The following is a 16105-nucleotide window of genomic DNA, read 5'->3' on the forward strand; positions in this document are numbered from 1 at the left end:
AGGTAGTTAATAAAATGATAGCGAATGGCAAAGCCCCCGATGAATGGCGATTAAGTAGAATGAACATGATATATAAGGGAAAGGGGGACAAAGCTGACGTAACTACCGCCCCATAACAGTGACATCTGTGGTGTAAAGGGTGGTGATGCAGATTATAAAGGACAGATTGCAGGCTTCGGTGGAGAACGAGGGGGTGCTATTGGAACTACAAAATGAGTTCCGGAAACAAAGGAGGTTGGAGGATAATCTATTTTCATTGACGCAGTGTATGCAGATTGCTGAAAAGGAACACAGGCCCCTATGGCTAGCATTTCTGGATATTAGGAGAGCCTACGACAGCTTTATTCAAGAGTATTTGTGGGACACACTGGGCACATTGGATGTTGAAGATAGAGTAATTAATCTTTTAGAACATATATATAAAGGTAACAGAGTGCTTATAAAATGAGAAAAAATGTATCAGGGCCTGTAGAGATACAGCGAGGGCTTAGGCAAGGATGTCCTCTGTCTCCTTTGTTGTTCATGTTGTACCTGCAAGGGTTGGAGACCAAGGTAGCGAGGAGTGAACTAGGCTTCAATCTTTCTTTTTCAAGCAAGGGGAATGGATTAAACAGTCATTACCGGGACTGATATTCGCGGATGATATAGGCAGACAAGGAAGATTTGCAGAAGTTGGTAGACATTTGTGGTGAAGAGGGAGATAGATTAGGTTTCAAGTTTAGTAAGGAAAAATCTGCAGTCATGATATTTATATGAGGGCGGTGAGCATAGAATACTAGGATTTCACGCTAGAAGTAGTGAATGAGTACAAGCATCTTGGGGTGTGGATAAATAACGGTGCTGAGTATCTGACAGAGCATGAAAAATATGGAATGAATAAAGCTAGTACGGAGGAATGCAGCTGTCATGAAAAATAGGGCCCTGTGGAATTACAATAGGTATGAAGTGGTAAGAGGGATCTGGAAAGAGGTGATGGTTCATAGTCTGACTTTCGGCAATGCGGTCCTAGCTGTGCATGAGGCCAGGTGTTCAAGCAAGTTTAAATCAAACAAGGCGGCGTGGGGAGGCTAGCTTTGGGAGCACATGGTAATATACCAAATCAGGGGGTACAGGGCGATATGGAATGGGCGTCGTTCGAGAGCAAAGAAGCTAGCAGTAAGATAGCATTTGAGGAGCGATTGAGAAAAATGGGGGAAAAGCAGTGGACTAGGAAAGTTTTCGGATACCTGTACATAAGGAATGTAGACACGAAATGGAGAAAGAGAACTAGAAAATTGACAAGAAAATATCTGTACAGCAGTAGGGGGGGGGGGGGGGGGGCAAATCAGCAATTATCGGTTAAGAAAAAGGTTAAAGAAACAGAGAGAGCTCTGTGGAAAACAGGGATGCTGACGAAATCGGCACTGGGAACATACAGGTTCTTTAAGGAGGAAATTGCCAAAGAAAATATCTGTGGTAATTGTAGGGGAAGCTCTTACTTGTTTGAGGCCAAGACGGGAGTTTTGCGGAATAAGACATATAGAGTCAGGTACCACGAGATAGACACGTTGTGCGTTGCGTGCGGAGAGGAGGAGGAGGAAATGGCTGAACAACTGATACTTTTCTGTAAAGGGCTCCACCCTACAGTGGAAAGCAGCGGCTCCGGGCTGATTTATCCAAGGCATTGGTCTTTAGGACAGTGAAGGGAAGGTAGATTTTAAGCGGGTAGAAGTAACCAAACGAAGGTTCAGTTCAGTTCAGTTTATTTTCCTTAAAGACCCCCGATTTCAGGGGTATTACAGAAGGGGTGGGTACAAGATTTGGATTAACACTAGTTCAAGTAACGTTCAAGTTCAAGCACGCATATATATATATACGCATACATAGGATACATATTCAAGTATATTCACACATGTATTTACACATATCAAAGCCTATATATGTAGACCAACATACACGTATGTAAATACAACACATATAAGGAAAAATCATGTACAATGTAATTGGAGATGGTCAGTAACATGTAAAAATACGGATGGGCAGATTATGTCAGCTTTTTTCCGTTGCCCCCTTTCTTCCTCTCGGAGAAAAATAAATTTGACTTTGACAATGGCAGCGGAGAGGCCGTTCCAGTCTGCCGCCTTGCGAAGAAAAAACGAGGCTAAAAATGATGTTCGTGAGCGTGGTCGTGAAACTTGCAGCGAGTGGCTCGTCCGGTATGATATGCGCGCTGCGGGCGTGATATATGGTGCTTCATGAAGGATAGGACTGTAAAAGAATTTGTGGCAAAGACAGAGGGAAGCGATGCGCCGACGTAAAACGAGGTCCGGAAGCCCAGATAGTGATTTCAGTGACGTGACGCTTACGTCATATGAGTACGACGAATGGATGAATCGAGCGGCGCGGTTTTGTACCGCTTCAAGAGCGTCGATGAGATATGCTTGATGCGGATTCCAGACTGCTGAGGCGTATTCTAGTTTCGGTCGTACAAGTGATGTGTAGGAAAGTAATTTTACGTGATTTGGGGCTTTCCGCAAATGACGTTTTAGGAAACCTAAAGTTTTGTTAGAAGCTGAAATGATGGTATGCACATGCGTACGCCAGTTGAGGTCGTCTGATACAGTGACACCGAGCTATTTAAAAGTGTCAGTTGATTCAAGAGTGACACTATTAATTGTGTACGCAAACGTCGGAGGGTTATGGCTGCGGGTGAACGACATGCTTTTGCATTTGTTAACGTTTAGTGTGATTAACCAAGTGGTACACCATTCTGAAATATTAGTAAGGTCACTTTGTAGGGTTATCTGATCCGAAGTGTTAAGTACGGTGCGGTAGATAACAGTCATCCACGAACATGCGCATATTACAGGATACATGCAAAGGTAAGTAGTTGATATAGATTAAGAATAGGAGCGGGCCAAGAACCGATCCCTGGGGGACGCCTGACGTTACTGGAACCGGTGTGGATAGGCGATTATTTATAACAACGTACTGCGATCGATTAGTAAGAAATTCTGCAATCCATGTTAAGACAGGATGTAAATTTAACGGGGAGAGTTTCGCAAGTAATCGTTGGTGAGGCACTTTATCAAACGCTTTAGCATAATCAAGAAAGATCGCGTCAGTCTGTATGTTACTATCCAGGTTAGTGTGGATGGGATGTCATGTAGAAAAACTGCAAGCTGTGTTTCACATGACAACCCCTTTCGGAACCCATGTTGTGAAGGATGGAAAAAGTAATTACTGTCAAGGAAATTTATTATGTGGAAGTAGATCACATGCTCCATGATTTTACAGGGGACGCTTGTTAGAGAGATAGGGTGGTAATTTAGGGGGGATTTCTGCTACCTGACTTGTAAACAGGAACGACCTTCCCTGTCCTCCAGTCGTCTGGAATGACTCCTGAAGAAAGTGACTGTGAAAAAATTAGGGTGAGATAAAGTGAGACGTTGTGTTTGGTGTTTTTCAAGATTTTGGTATTAATTTCGTCCATTCCAGCAGATGACGATAATTTAATATTTTCTATTATGGATGAAATTCCAGTTTCACAGAAATTTATCGCTGGCATGTCACAATGAAAGTCAAGCAAAGGTAAACATGGGGGTGCAGTCCCTTCATAAGAAAAGACAGTAGCGAACGTGGTTTTGAACAAGTTCGCACAGTCTACGTCCGTAATCCTTTCATTCAGGCCACTGGTGAGTACGATTTCTCGCAGTTCGTCGTCTTTCAGTGTTTTCTAAAACTGTTTGGGATTAGTTTTTAGTAGCTTGGGCAATTCTAAGTGGTAAAAAGAGTGCTTTGCTTGATGTAGAATAGAAAGGTAGTATTTATCTGCTTCATAATATTTTTCGCATGCTTTTGGTTGATCTCTAACCTTTGCAACCCGGAACAGACGTTTCTTTTTATTTTGAAACCTTTTAATGTTTTCGTAAACCATGGTTTGTGACGACTGGCTCTGAAACTTACTTTAGGTACAAATTTATCGTTTAATTCCTTCAGCTTTTCTTTAAAACGTGTCCAATTGGCGTCAACATTATGGTTGTGGAAAGTTGTCTGAAATGTTGGAAAAAATGTGTAAAGGCGCTCATTTATCGCTTCATAATCGCCTTTGTCATACAACTGTATCGTTTTCTTATACATTTCTCACTTTGTTGGTCGAAAAGAAAAGCCAGCATGAATTACTTTGTGGTCGCTTATTTCCTTGAGATAATGGATGTACGAAAGGCTTTCGGGGTTGTTGGTTAATATTAGATCTAAGATATTGGATGTATCCTGTGAAACACGTGTTGCTTCAGAAACCAGCTGGGTCATGTTAAAATTGAGGCAGATATCGAGGAAGTTCCTGGCTTCGGTTAGTCCTGTCGAAGAACACAAATTGTCAGTGTGCCAGTCTATTTGCAGGAAGTTAAAATCGCCAAATAGTAGTATGTGTGTATTTGGGTGAGCAGCAATAAGCTGACACATGGTTTGGTTAAGCTGATTGCAAAATTCGGAAGTAGTGTGGGGAGGTCTGTAACAAACGCCTAGTAGTACGGTGTGTGGGCGTGATTGGATAGTCACCCGTAATATTTCCAGCTGTGACCGAATATTGATGACTGCACAAGACAATCGTTCATGGAATGCAATCAGTACACCGCCACCGAGCGTAGATGCACGGTCATTGCGGTACACACGGAAGTTCGGTAGGTCCGATAGCACTTCAGTATCGCTCACGTCGTCAGTGAACCACGTCTCGGTAAGTATTAGTAGGTTACTGCTAGAGGACAATACAATTCTAGATATACGTTCATGTTTTTGAAGAAAACTGCGGATGTTAGTGTAAATTGTAGAAAGTGAAAGAGCATCGCTAGAGACAGCATATGCTCGGTTCTTTTCTTTCTTTTTTTGGTGCTTCGTCTGCTATGATAATTCTTTGATGCTGTTAGTACTGTCGTCAAGGACGTAACGCTTCTGGTTCACATACAGAGTTTTGAAACGGGTGGAAAGTGGCTTGTTCTTGCTTTTCGCAAAAGCAATTAGTTTACGCGCATTTTGGACTGGGCGCGAGAAATCCTCACCGATGCCGTAACTTGTCCCTTTAAGCATCCGGCCATTTGACAATATTGCAGCTTAGGTCTTGTGTGATGCAAGCTTTACTATTACGGGCCGGCAGCGACCAGCTGAGGGACGGCCGAGGCGATGCGCACGCTCTATATCCCTTGGTTCCAAGGTTAACTGTAAATTATCCCGGCAAAGGTTTGCGACCAACTGCTCTGTCTCTGCGAATGTTTCCGAGGAGGAGGGGTCGGGGATGCCGTAGAAGATTAGGTTGTTCCGCCTCGAACGGTTCTCGGCGTCATCCATACGGGCTTCCAGCTCCGAAATTCGAGAGGCAGTGCGCTCTGTGTCAATGCGCATGATTTCAATTTCTTTCCGCAGTGGTACCAATGCCTGATAATGACTTTCGAGATCTGTAAGTCTTTCGTTCAATTTCCCTATTGTTTTGTCAGTATTGACGAGTTGAGCTTTCAGGCCTTGTATTTCTGCAATTACCTTCGCTTGGCCGCTAGTCAGACTACGCAATTCCGCGAGAAGGGCTTCAGTAGAAGGGCCAGGGTTAGATTCAATATCTCCAGCTTGGAGTAGTAGCGAGTGCATTACATCAACACATTCAGCAATAATAGTAACACAGTACCGTGGGCTCGGTAGCTGTACCAGGCAATAATTACTCGTTTTCTTTTTGCAAACATAACGTGAGGTTCACCAACCTGCATAGCGAGAGTGAACTGATTAGTGGTCCGTGCACTGGCACAGTCACCAAGCCCACAGGATTGCGCCGAGGGTGCTTGTTCCTTTATAGCTGGTAGACTCGTTGCCCTCGACGATGATGCGGCAGCCCAAGCTTTGGAGAGTTCCGCTGTCCAGTGTGCCCCATGCGGCTTAGGCAGGAACTGCAGCCTGCCGACAGGTAGGAGCCGGGCAGTGGGTCCGTAGCTTCCAGGATCGGTGATTCCGCATTCCGATGTGGTCTGCGATGCCGCATGCGCAAGCGCAGGCAGCAGCAGGCGCACAACGCAGTAAACCATCTGCATAGCGAGAGTGAACTGATTAGTGGTCCGTGCACTGGCACAGTCACCAAGCCCACCTTTATCTGATTATCTGATTGGTGGCTAAAATCAAGGCAAGAGCAAAATATCACAAGTCATGGCTAGGTGACTTGAACCACCACCCGATTTAAAGGGTTCAGCCTCATCCATCCATCCATCCATCAATCAATCAATCAATCAATCAATATATCCATCCATCCATCAATCAATCAATCAATAAATCAGCCAAGTAAACAAATAATTATTCAGTTGATTAATTAATTATTTAATTATCCAATCAATTGATTAAGTAATTATTTAATCAACTAATTATTCAGTAAGCAATTACGTAATCAATCAATTATTTATTTATCAAGTAATCAATTAATCAATTAATTAAGCAATTACGCAATAAACAATTAGTTAATTATTAATTACATAATAAATTATTCCGTAATTAAATAATTGATTAAATTATTGATTGATTGATAGAGAGATTGATTAATCAATTAGTCAAATAATTATTCAATCAAGTAATTAATTAATCATTTATATAATTAATCGATCAATTAATTAATCAATTAATTACTTAATCAATCAATCGATTAATCAATTAATTAGTCAATCAATTAATCAATCGATTCATCGATCAATTAATCGATCAATCAGTCCGTCCGCCCGTCCGTCCATCCATCCAAATGGAACTTTGAACAGCCTCACCAGCATCAGCTGGCGAACATGGCATCCGCGTCGCCGCCCGCTCCTCAAAATCGAAATCCGACACCGAGCGCTTAGGCTGGTGTCGGTTCCGGTTTTTGCGACGAAAACAGTTTTGATAAGTCAGACAACGATGTCTAATTGATTGATTGATTGATTGATTGATGGATGGATGGATGGATGGATGGATGGATGAGGCTGAACCCTTTAAATCGGCTGGTGTCGGTTCCGGTTTTTGCGACGAAAAAAGTGTTGATAAGTCAGACAACGATGTACAAACGTCGGATTTCGTTTCTGACAGCGAGACTGTCTCAGTGGCCTGGAACATCAGCGTGTATTCGCACGTAAGTTTTGTTTTCATTTGCTTTGTGTTTTCGGCACCGCATGCGGTTTGTAACTGTTGGGGGTGGTTTATTTTTGTTCTTAAGGGCCTTCGCAACATACATGGCCAAGATAGTTTGCCAAATGCTCAAGGTCGCAGCGCGTTTCTTCAACCGAGACGACGACCAGGTGTCCATATCGGCGCATCGCTGCGGAGCGGCGTTGGGAGATTCGCTCGACCTCTCGGCTTCTTCTTGATGTTCTTCACGGCGGAGGTGATGAAGACTGTACGAAAACACTAATAAGTATGCTTGGATGAAGTTTTTGGACAGGCAAACATACGCTCGGCATGACGGCTCATGGGAAGAGGTGAGTCCATTGGACAAGTTCATTGCAATCATCTACGCATGGTAATTGTTGACCTGCTGTGACTATATCTCTATTGGAATACAGGAAACATCTTTTCTGGCCTTTAGCCATCAAATAACATTTGCCGAAATCAGTTTTTCGCTTCGCTTGTTTTTCTGCACGTAGCGGACACGGACGGTTCAGTGGCGGCTGCATCTATAGGCAAGACTTGAAATTGTCCTGGCTTTTGAACCACATCAATGAAAGTTCATCGATCCTGATGTTCCAGAGCTTGCCCAAGACGCCAAATTTGGTCAGCTCGCTTTCAGGAAGCAGCTGATTCAAGAAATCTTAGAGTATGCATGAAGTAGAACTCCACGCCCCAATCCTCCCGGCCATAGAATCCATTCGTCACAAACCGAAAAAAAATGGAGAAAAGAAGGAACTGCAAGCTCTGCTATCAGAGAACAAAACATGAACAAAGATCAAACGCTATGTGCAGTACCTATCAAGTCTACCTCTGATTCACATCTTCACGTGATTGCTTTTCACAGTGGCACCACATGATGACCGCTGACTTGACCGGCTGCGGAAAGCGCAATAATTTTTCCTCAGAACTGAAACTTGGAGGAATGACAGTTATAAACATGTCAACCAATTTGTATATTCCAGTCTTCCTCTAATCAAATTCGCACTTAGTGCAGCCGGTAAATTTGCTTTTTCTGTATATTTTTTCCGTGTTCTTGCCACATTTGACTAATAATTGTTCAACTACTTTGTGTCCTGTACTTGTCTGTGTCTTGTGTACTTGTGTCCTTTACTTTGTGTCCTGATTTGCGCAGCCGTTCATTTAATCATGCACCAACTCGCCCCTCAGGCCATTATTCTGAAGCAGCTTTGTGGACCCCAAAGTGAAATCCGAATCTGAAAAGTGAAGGCTGCAGACGACACTGCTAGCAGACTTGTCATTTGGGACAAAATCTTTTCTTGATATGGCTTTCAGCCATGCTTGGCGGCGATCATCATTCGCGGGAAATTCGTGAAAACTTATTCCACGTTTGTTTTTTTTCTGTCAGAGTGGCAAAAAGGTACGCAGCAGTACGCCGTCGCACAGTTATATTGGAATTCGCAAAAGATGCGCCGCTACCAAAACGAGTAACGCTGGGGTTCTGTAGTTACCCTGTAACTGAATACGTCGGAGCAGCAACTCAGTGCTATAAATGTCAGAGGCATGGCCACACATCAAGACACTGTAACGGCCCCGTGCGCTGCAAAGTGTGTGCTGGCCCCCACTCGCACAAAGAATGCACTTCGAGAGCGCAACCTAAATGCCCTAACTGCGGTGGCCCACACCCTGCTTCCTATGGAGGGTGTTATAAAAAGAAAGCAGCCACAGTTGCTCGCACGGCAGAGCAAACACAAGGGAAACCCCCTAAGCGCCATGAACCACCACCTAACCCCGACGTGGTTTTCACGACTACGGCAGCTCTTTCCGAGAATCAGTCAACACAGCGTGGCAGAGCAGCTGACAAGACCTACGCAGATGCGGTAAAAAAGAAGCGTGGGAAGTCCGTTGGTTCTTCTCCTTCATCAAAGCTACTGCAACGCACTACACAAGACCCGACAAACAGCGTCGCTTGCTCTGACCCTAGGGCGCCACAACATGACAAGAAGATCAGCGGCAGGCAGCAAACCGGAAGCTCTGAACAAGATGTCACATGCCTACTGATTCCGATGCTGTTTGCAGCCATCAAGGCTCTTATCCGTGCAAACCCCTCGTCAGGAAGACTCCCAGAAGTAGAAGCTGTCCTTGCAATGGAGCCGTTGGTGTCGGTCTCCTACGCTCCGCAGGGGCGTAATACCACACTTCAGTAATCATGGCTTCGACAGCGAGAACTTCACCGCAGCTGACAATCCACAACATCTTTCGTACATGCACCATTTTCCAGTGGAACGCTCACGGGCTACGCTCTAAACTCTCAGATATCCGACAGCTCTTGCGAGCGTACCGCTTCCCCTTCATAGTCATCTGTGAATCACGCGTCGAGGAAACTTTCCGACTCAATGAATACTATTTCCATCATTCACAACGACCAGATAACGTCAGCAGATTGCTGATAGGCTTTCGCAAGGATATCCCGGCCTCACCGGTTGATGTCCCGCCTCACAGCGACAATGAATACGTATGCGCTGTCACAGTTATTGCCGGACAACAGTACACTCTGATTGGAGTATATCTTGAGCCAGGCACGCTATTTGATGCTTTGAGACTTGAAGACTTGATAGCAAGGACGCCCTCTCCGCATATTATTTGCGGAGACTTCGATGCTCATAATGAAATTTGGGGCAGCTCACATACATGTGCCAGAGGTGCCAAGCTTGCAAAACTTCTCTCCAAGCATTCAGTTCAGCCATTAAATGACGGCAGCATCACCTACTTCCGAGGCCCGACGACTACCAGCAGCATCGACGTGACATTTGTCACAAGTTCATTCGCTCACAACTTTGGCTGGTGCACTGATTTGGAGACACGTGGAAGCGACCATTACCCAATCCTCATATCGGCTTTCCATGCGCAGAGGAACCCAAAGAAATTCCTTATAAAATCTACAGACTGGGACGCATACAAGGACGCTGTAAGCAGAGGAGTTACTGCGGCAACTCGCAATGAGGAATTAGCATCGACAATTGCGTATTGCCTGAGGGCGAGTACACAACTTACAGCTAAAAATGATAACCTACCTTCAAATGATGACACATTCCAAAGGCGTTGCGCTATACGCAGGCGAGCTGAAAGGAAAGCTCTGCGCACAAAAAGCCTCGATGACCTACGTGCATGCCGACGGGCACAACGTCACATTCGACGCTACATGGATAAACTCAGTCGGCAAAAGTGGCGTGACTTTTGTTCTACGCTGGATGTGCGCAAAACAGTAACCAATATTTGGCGGATAGTTAGAGGTATGCGCACGCCACTTCAACAACTCCACCCCTTCGCTGCACTCTCCCTTCACGAACAAAAATCTATAAAAGAAGTCTCCGAAGAATACTGCAAGCTGCTGTCGGCAGGGTCAGGGCATTCGACACTCTCCGCAGATGGTCAAACAAGCATCCCAAAGGCGGCAGTGCCAGCGTTATACCTGCCTTTCACAATGGAAGAACTATCCACAGCTATCGCGGAGACAAACAGGCACACGTCTCCGGGTCATGATGAGGTGACCTATGACGCCATTGCAAAGCTACCCCACACCTCCCGTCTTCGACTCCTGGAGTATTACAATTCTTCCTGGATGGCTGGTGAGGTCCCCACGGAATGGAAGCTGGCGAAAATCGTGCCCGTTTTGAAACCCTGTAAGCAGCCAACAAGCTACGCATCATTCCGGCCCATTGCCCTACTGAGCTGCGTAGGTAAGCTCATGGAGCGCATGATCTGCAAGCGCATAACTTGGTTCCTAGAAAGCCGAATTTTATTTATTTATTTTATTTATTTATCAATACTGCAATCCCCTCTGGGGATTTTAGCAGGGTGGGATACAATAAATACATAATGAAAACAATAACACAGACAAAGCATATAATACAAATTAGATCCATGGAGCGTATAAACAGTTAGACAACACATTTCTAAACAATACCTGAAATAAATGCCGATAGTGATGATTTTGAAATTTGATCATTGGTTAGTAGATTCCATTCAGTTACTGTTCGCGGAAAGAAAGAATACTTAAAACAGTTATTATGGGTGCTAAAGGCGGTTATTGTGCGACTGTGTCTCTGCCTTGTAGAATACCCAGATGAAAAATTAATTATTCCCGTGAGGTCGGTTTTATAATGACCGTTAATAAGTTGAAAGAGGAATTTTAGTCGTGATACACGGTTTCTTTGCGGTTTCTTTGCGGCAGGTTTGCTTTCATTAGTAGTTCGGTTACTGATGTACGTCCAAAGCTATTATATATGAAGCGAACTGCTTTTCTTTGCACCATTTCCATCTTGGTGATGTTAGTCTTGGTGAAAGCGTCCCAAATTACACATGCATAGTCTAGTATCGGCAGAATTACACTTTTGTATGCGAGCAGACGGACAGAAGGGGTGGAAAGTCTCAAAGCCCTCCTCAAGAAGAATAATTTGCGGTTAGCATTAGCTACTACATATTCAAGGTGCTTAGTCCAAGTGAGATCATTAGTGATCCAGAGTCCTAGATACTTGTAGTGTGTTACTTCGGAGAGAAATAGGTCGTTAGTAGCATATGGATATTTAAGTTTGTGCTTCTTGCGTGTAATGGTCATAAAAACAGTTTTTTGAAAATTAATTGACATTTGCCAAGCTTTGCACCAGGCAACAACTTGTCCTAAGGCATTGTTCAGCAGTTCCTGGTTAGCGGCATTCTCTATTTCCGAGTACAATACACAGTCGTCAGCATAAAGTTTAACCTTAACGGGAATACCATGCAGTACATCATTAATAAACAAAGGAAACAAAAGAGGCCCAAGCACCGAGCCCTGCGGGACGCCAGAGCCAACTGAAAGTCGTTCTGAATGGTGGTCATTAAAAACAACAAATTGTTCTCTGTTCTCAAGATAAGCCGCAAGCCAATTAATTAGTTGAGAATTTTTCAGTATTGCGCCTAATTTGTGAAGTAACTTTTTATGAGACACCTTGTCGAAAGCCTTTGAAAAATCCATAAAAACAGCGTCTATTTGTTTCCCATTGTTAATTGCTTTAGCAAAGTCATGCACTGTTAGAACCAATTGGGTATTTGTAGAGTAGCCTTTTCGGAAACCATGTTGATGCTTCGTAAGTATATTACATTTCTCCAAGAACTCTGAGATATGATTATGAATTATGTGTTCCAAAAGTTTACATACCGTAGATGTTAAAGAAATTGGGCGGTAATTTTGAATGCACTGTTTTTTTCCTGCCTTATGTAGTGGCTTCACTGTGGCAGTCCTCCAGTCGCTCGGCACTTGTCCCTCGCACAATGATCTCGTGAACAGAACGTGCAGGTATTTTGAGGTCCATTCTGCATACCGCTTTAAAAATGTGTTTGGAATGTTGTCCGGACCGCAAGAGTTTTTAATGTCCAGATTTAAAAGCATGTTTAGTATTCCTGTTTCACTTATTTTAACATCGGGTATAGGTGACGTAGGTAATTCGAAAGACGGCATTACGCCATTATCTTTAGTAAAGACGGACTTAAAATGTTTATTAAATGCATTTGCTATTTCCTTGCCATCGCACACATCTTTACCACCAACATGAAACACATCACATTCCTTGGAAGTCGGAGAAATAGAACGCCAAAACTTTTCTGGAGCTGTAGTTATGAAACTGGGCAGTGATTCACCATAGTAGCGTTGTTTATCGGCATATACTTTATTTTTAAGGCGGGAGGAAATTTCGTCAATCTTGTTTTTGACCGCCTGTGCAGCATGGATTTTCAATCATTTCTTAAGACGCTTCAATTGCATTTGGAGTCGTAACGTCTCACGGGAGATCCAGGGGTTCCTGCCGTTTTTATTTTTAGTTATCAGCGGGACAAAACGGTCAATGCACTCTTTTACTAATTTTTTAAACCTGCACCAAAGCGAATGCACATCATCTGTGCTATCTGAAAAGGCATCGAAGTTAAGCGAAAGTATGTCAATGATTGATACATCATCGGCTCGAGAAAAGTTTGGGTAAGATGGATATTTAGGCTTGCTATCCAAGACGGCATCAGCAATGGTGAGTAGGACAGCTTCGTGGTCTGAAATTCCAGGTACTATTTCGTAATTTGTATCTGTGCCTATTGATCCGCTGACAAAAAATAGGTCAAGGACTGACTGAGAACTGCCCTGAATTCTTGTGCTTTGTTCCACAATTTGCAATAAATCAAAGGAAAAAGCAATGTCCAACATTGCTTCACCTAAAGCGTCATGTTTTTCAAGTGAGAACGTCGACTGCAGTCTATATTAGGTAAATTAAAATCACCTGACAATATAATACGATCACCAAGTTTGACATTCGTGTACAAATATTGTTTGAGATCGTCTAGAACGGAAACGGTACAACTAGGGGGCCTATACATTGCTGCAATAACATATCTAACATTTCCATAGTATGCTTTACAAAAAATACACTCTACATTGGGTATATCAGACATTGGGAAAATTCGCAAGGTTGACTTAAAGAGTATGCTAACGCCTCCACCTCTACCATCACGGTCTTTTCTGTACGAACTGTAGCCAATGGGTACAAACTCACTGTCAAATACTGTGTCGTTAAGCCAAGTCTCAGTCAAAACCGCAATTTCTGGATCGTGCAAAAGCAGAAGAGCCTCCAACTCAGCAGTCTTGTTTAGAACACTCCTACAATTAACATTTAATATTTTCAGGGTCCGAGGTTTATTGGTGAGAAGTCAGTTTGATTTCTTTCTAAGCCTGAAGCGAGAACCTTTCGCTTCGTCCCAACCAAATAGGACGTTATCAACGCTTAGTTTATCGAATAATAACTTTGCTTTGGCTCCTTCGTCTCTCTCTTCTTTACAGCTTTTCCATAACTGTTTACGTATTTCTCGAACTCGTTTTGAATAATCCTCAGCTATTGATATGCCGGAGTCTTTGAGCTTGTGACATGATTGTAATATGGACATTTTTTTACGGAAATCGAGCAGTTTTAAAATGACAGGTCGCACCTTGCTTGCTTCCTTTTTACCCATTCTATGGCATCTTTCGACGCCACTTACCGTTAAACCCAGCTTTTCCTGAAAAACGCCGTTTGTTACTTTCTCTTCCAGTTCATGGTTAGACTCAATGCTGTCCTCCTCTATACCGTAAATGATAAGGTTATTTCTTCTACCTCTGTATTCTAAGTCATCCATCTGGTTTCTAACTAAAGTAAGCTGCCCCTGAAGTTCTGATATGGTAGATTCCATATCTTTCACCTTCGTGGCTAAGACATTTAGGCCGGATAACTGTCTCTCAATACCGTCAATCCGCTCAGTTAAAGAGGAAAGCTTGTCTTCTATCTTGTTTTGTGATGCCTGTAGGCCCTCCATTGTTGAAGTAATCTTACCCTGGCCTGCTAGTAACTCCGATAGCATCTCTTTTGCAGTTGGACCAGGATTTGCTTCAATATCGCCACAAGACAACAGATCTTTCGATAATGTAATAACACAAGACAGAAAGCACTCAACGCTCAGTGGGCAGGGCAGCAGCACTAAAAAACGATCGTCACTTCGATAACAATGTTCATATTTGAGATTGCCAACCTGAAGTGCAAAGCAAAAGGGATTGCTTAGCATGTTGCCGTGTCTGCTGCTGACATGCCCACTGGCGAAGAAAAGCTCCGGTGGTGGATTTATAGTCGATGGATGAGCCACGTGACATGACGTCCCCGATGTCGTCAAAGGTGTGGAAGCTGATAGCCAAGGTTGGTCTGGTTCAGTGATGACTCCGTCGGAAAGCAGTACTGCTGATACGGCATCGAATCCTTGAACATGGTTCGCACGTGTCGCTTGATACCACTCACGCGGCGCTAGCAGGGCTCCGAGAAAGACCTGTAAGTGCAAAGCAAAAGGGATTGCTTAGCATGTTGCCGTGTCTGCTGCTGACATGCCCACTGGCGAAGAAAAGCTCCGGCGGTGGATTTATAGTCGATGGATGAGCCACGTGACATGACGTCCCCGATGTCGTCAAAGGTGTGGAAGCTGATAGCCAAGGTTGGTCTGGTTCAGTGATGACTCCGTCGGAAAGCAGTACTGCTGATACGGCATCGAATCCTTGAACATGGTTCGCACGTGTCGCTTGATACCACTCACGCGGCGCTAGCAGGGCTCCGAGAAAGACCTGAAGTGCAAAGCAAAAGGGATTGCTTAGCATGTTGCCGTGTCTGCTGCTGACATGCCCACTGGCGAAGAAAAGCTCCGGCGGTGGATTTATAGTCGATGGATGAGCCACGTGACATGACGTCCCCGATGTCGTCAAAGGTGTGGAAGCTGATAGCCAAGGTTGGTCTGGTTCAGTGATGACTCCGTCGGAAAGCAGTACTGCTGATACGGCATCGAATCCTTGAACATGGTTCGCACGTGTCGCTTGATACCACTCACGCGGCGCTAGCAGGGCTCCGAGAAAGACCTGAAGTGCAAAGCAAAAGGGATTGCTTAGCATGTTGCCGTGTCTGCTGCTGACATGCCCACTGGCGAAGAAAAGCTCCGGCGGTGGATTTATAGTCGATGGATGAGCCACGTGACATGACGTCCCCGATGTCGTCAAAGGTGTGGAAGCTGATAGCCAAGGTTGGTCTGGTTCAGTGATGACTCCGTCGGAAAGCAGTACTGCTGATACGGCATCGAATCCTTGAACATGGTTCGCACGTGTCGCTTGATACCACTCACGCGGCGCTAGCAGGGCTCCGAGAAAGACCTGAAGTGCAAAGCAAAAGGGATTGCTTAGCATGTTGCCGTGTCTGCTGCTGACATGCCCACTGGCGAAGAAAAGCTCCGGGGGTGGATTTATAGTCGATGGGTGAGCCACGTGACATGACGTCCCCGATGTCGTCAAAGGTGTGGAAGCTGATAGCCAAGGTTGGTCTGGTTCAGTGATGACTCCGTCGGAAAGCAGTACTGCTGATACGGCATCGAATCCTTGAACATGGTTCGCACGTGTCGCTTGATACCACTCACGCGGCGCTAGCAG

General features: G+C 44.3%; 1 pseudogene; it reads right to left on the reverse strand.

Annotated features, from left to right (window-relative positions):
- Positions 1 to 4878: 4878 nt before the first annotated feature.
- On the reverse strand, positions 4879 to 6050 carry LOC144111313 (uncharacterized; annotated as a pseudogene).
- Positions 6051 to 16105: the final 10055 nt, after the last annotated feature.

The sequence above is a fragment of the Amblyomma americanum genome, chromosome 11 (genome assembly GCF_052857255.1).
Source record: "Amblyomma americanum isolate KBUSLIRL-KWMA chromosome 11, ASM5285725v1, whole genome shotgun sequence".
NCBI lineage: Eukaryota > Metazoa > Arthropoda > Arachnida > Ixodida > Ixodidae > Amblyomma > Amblyomma americanum.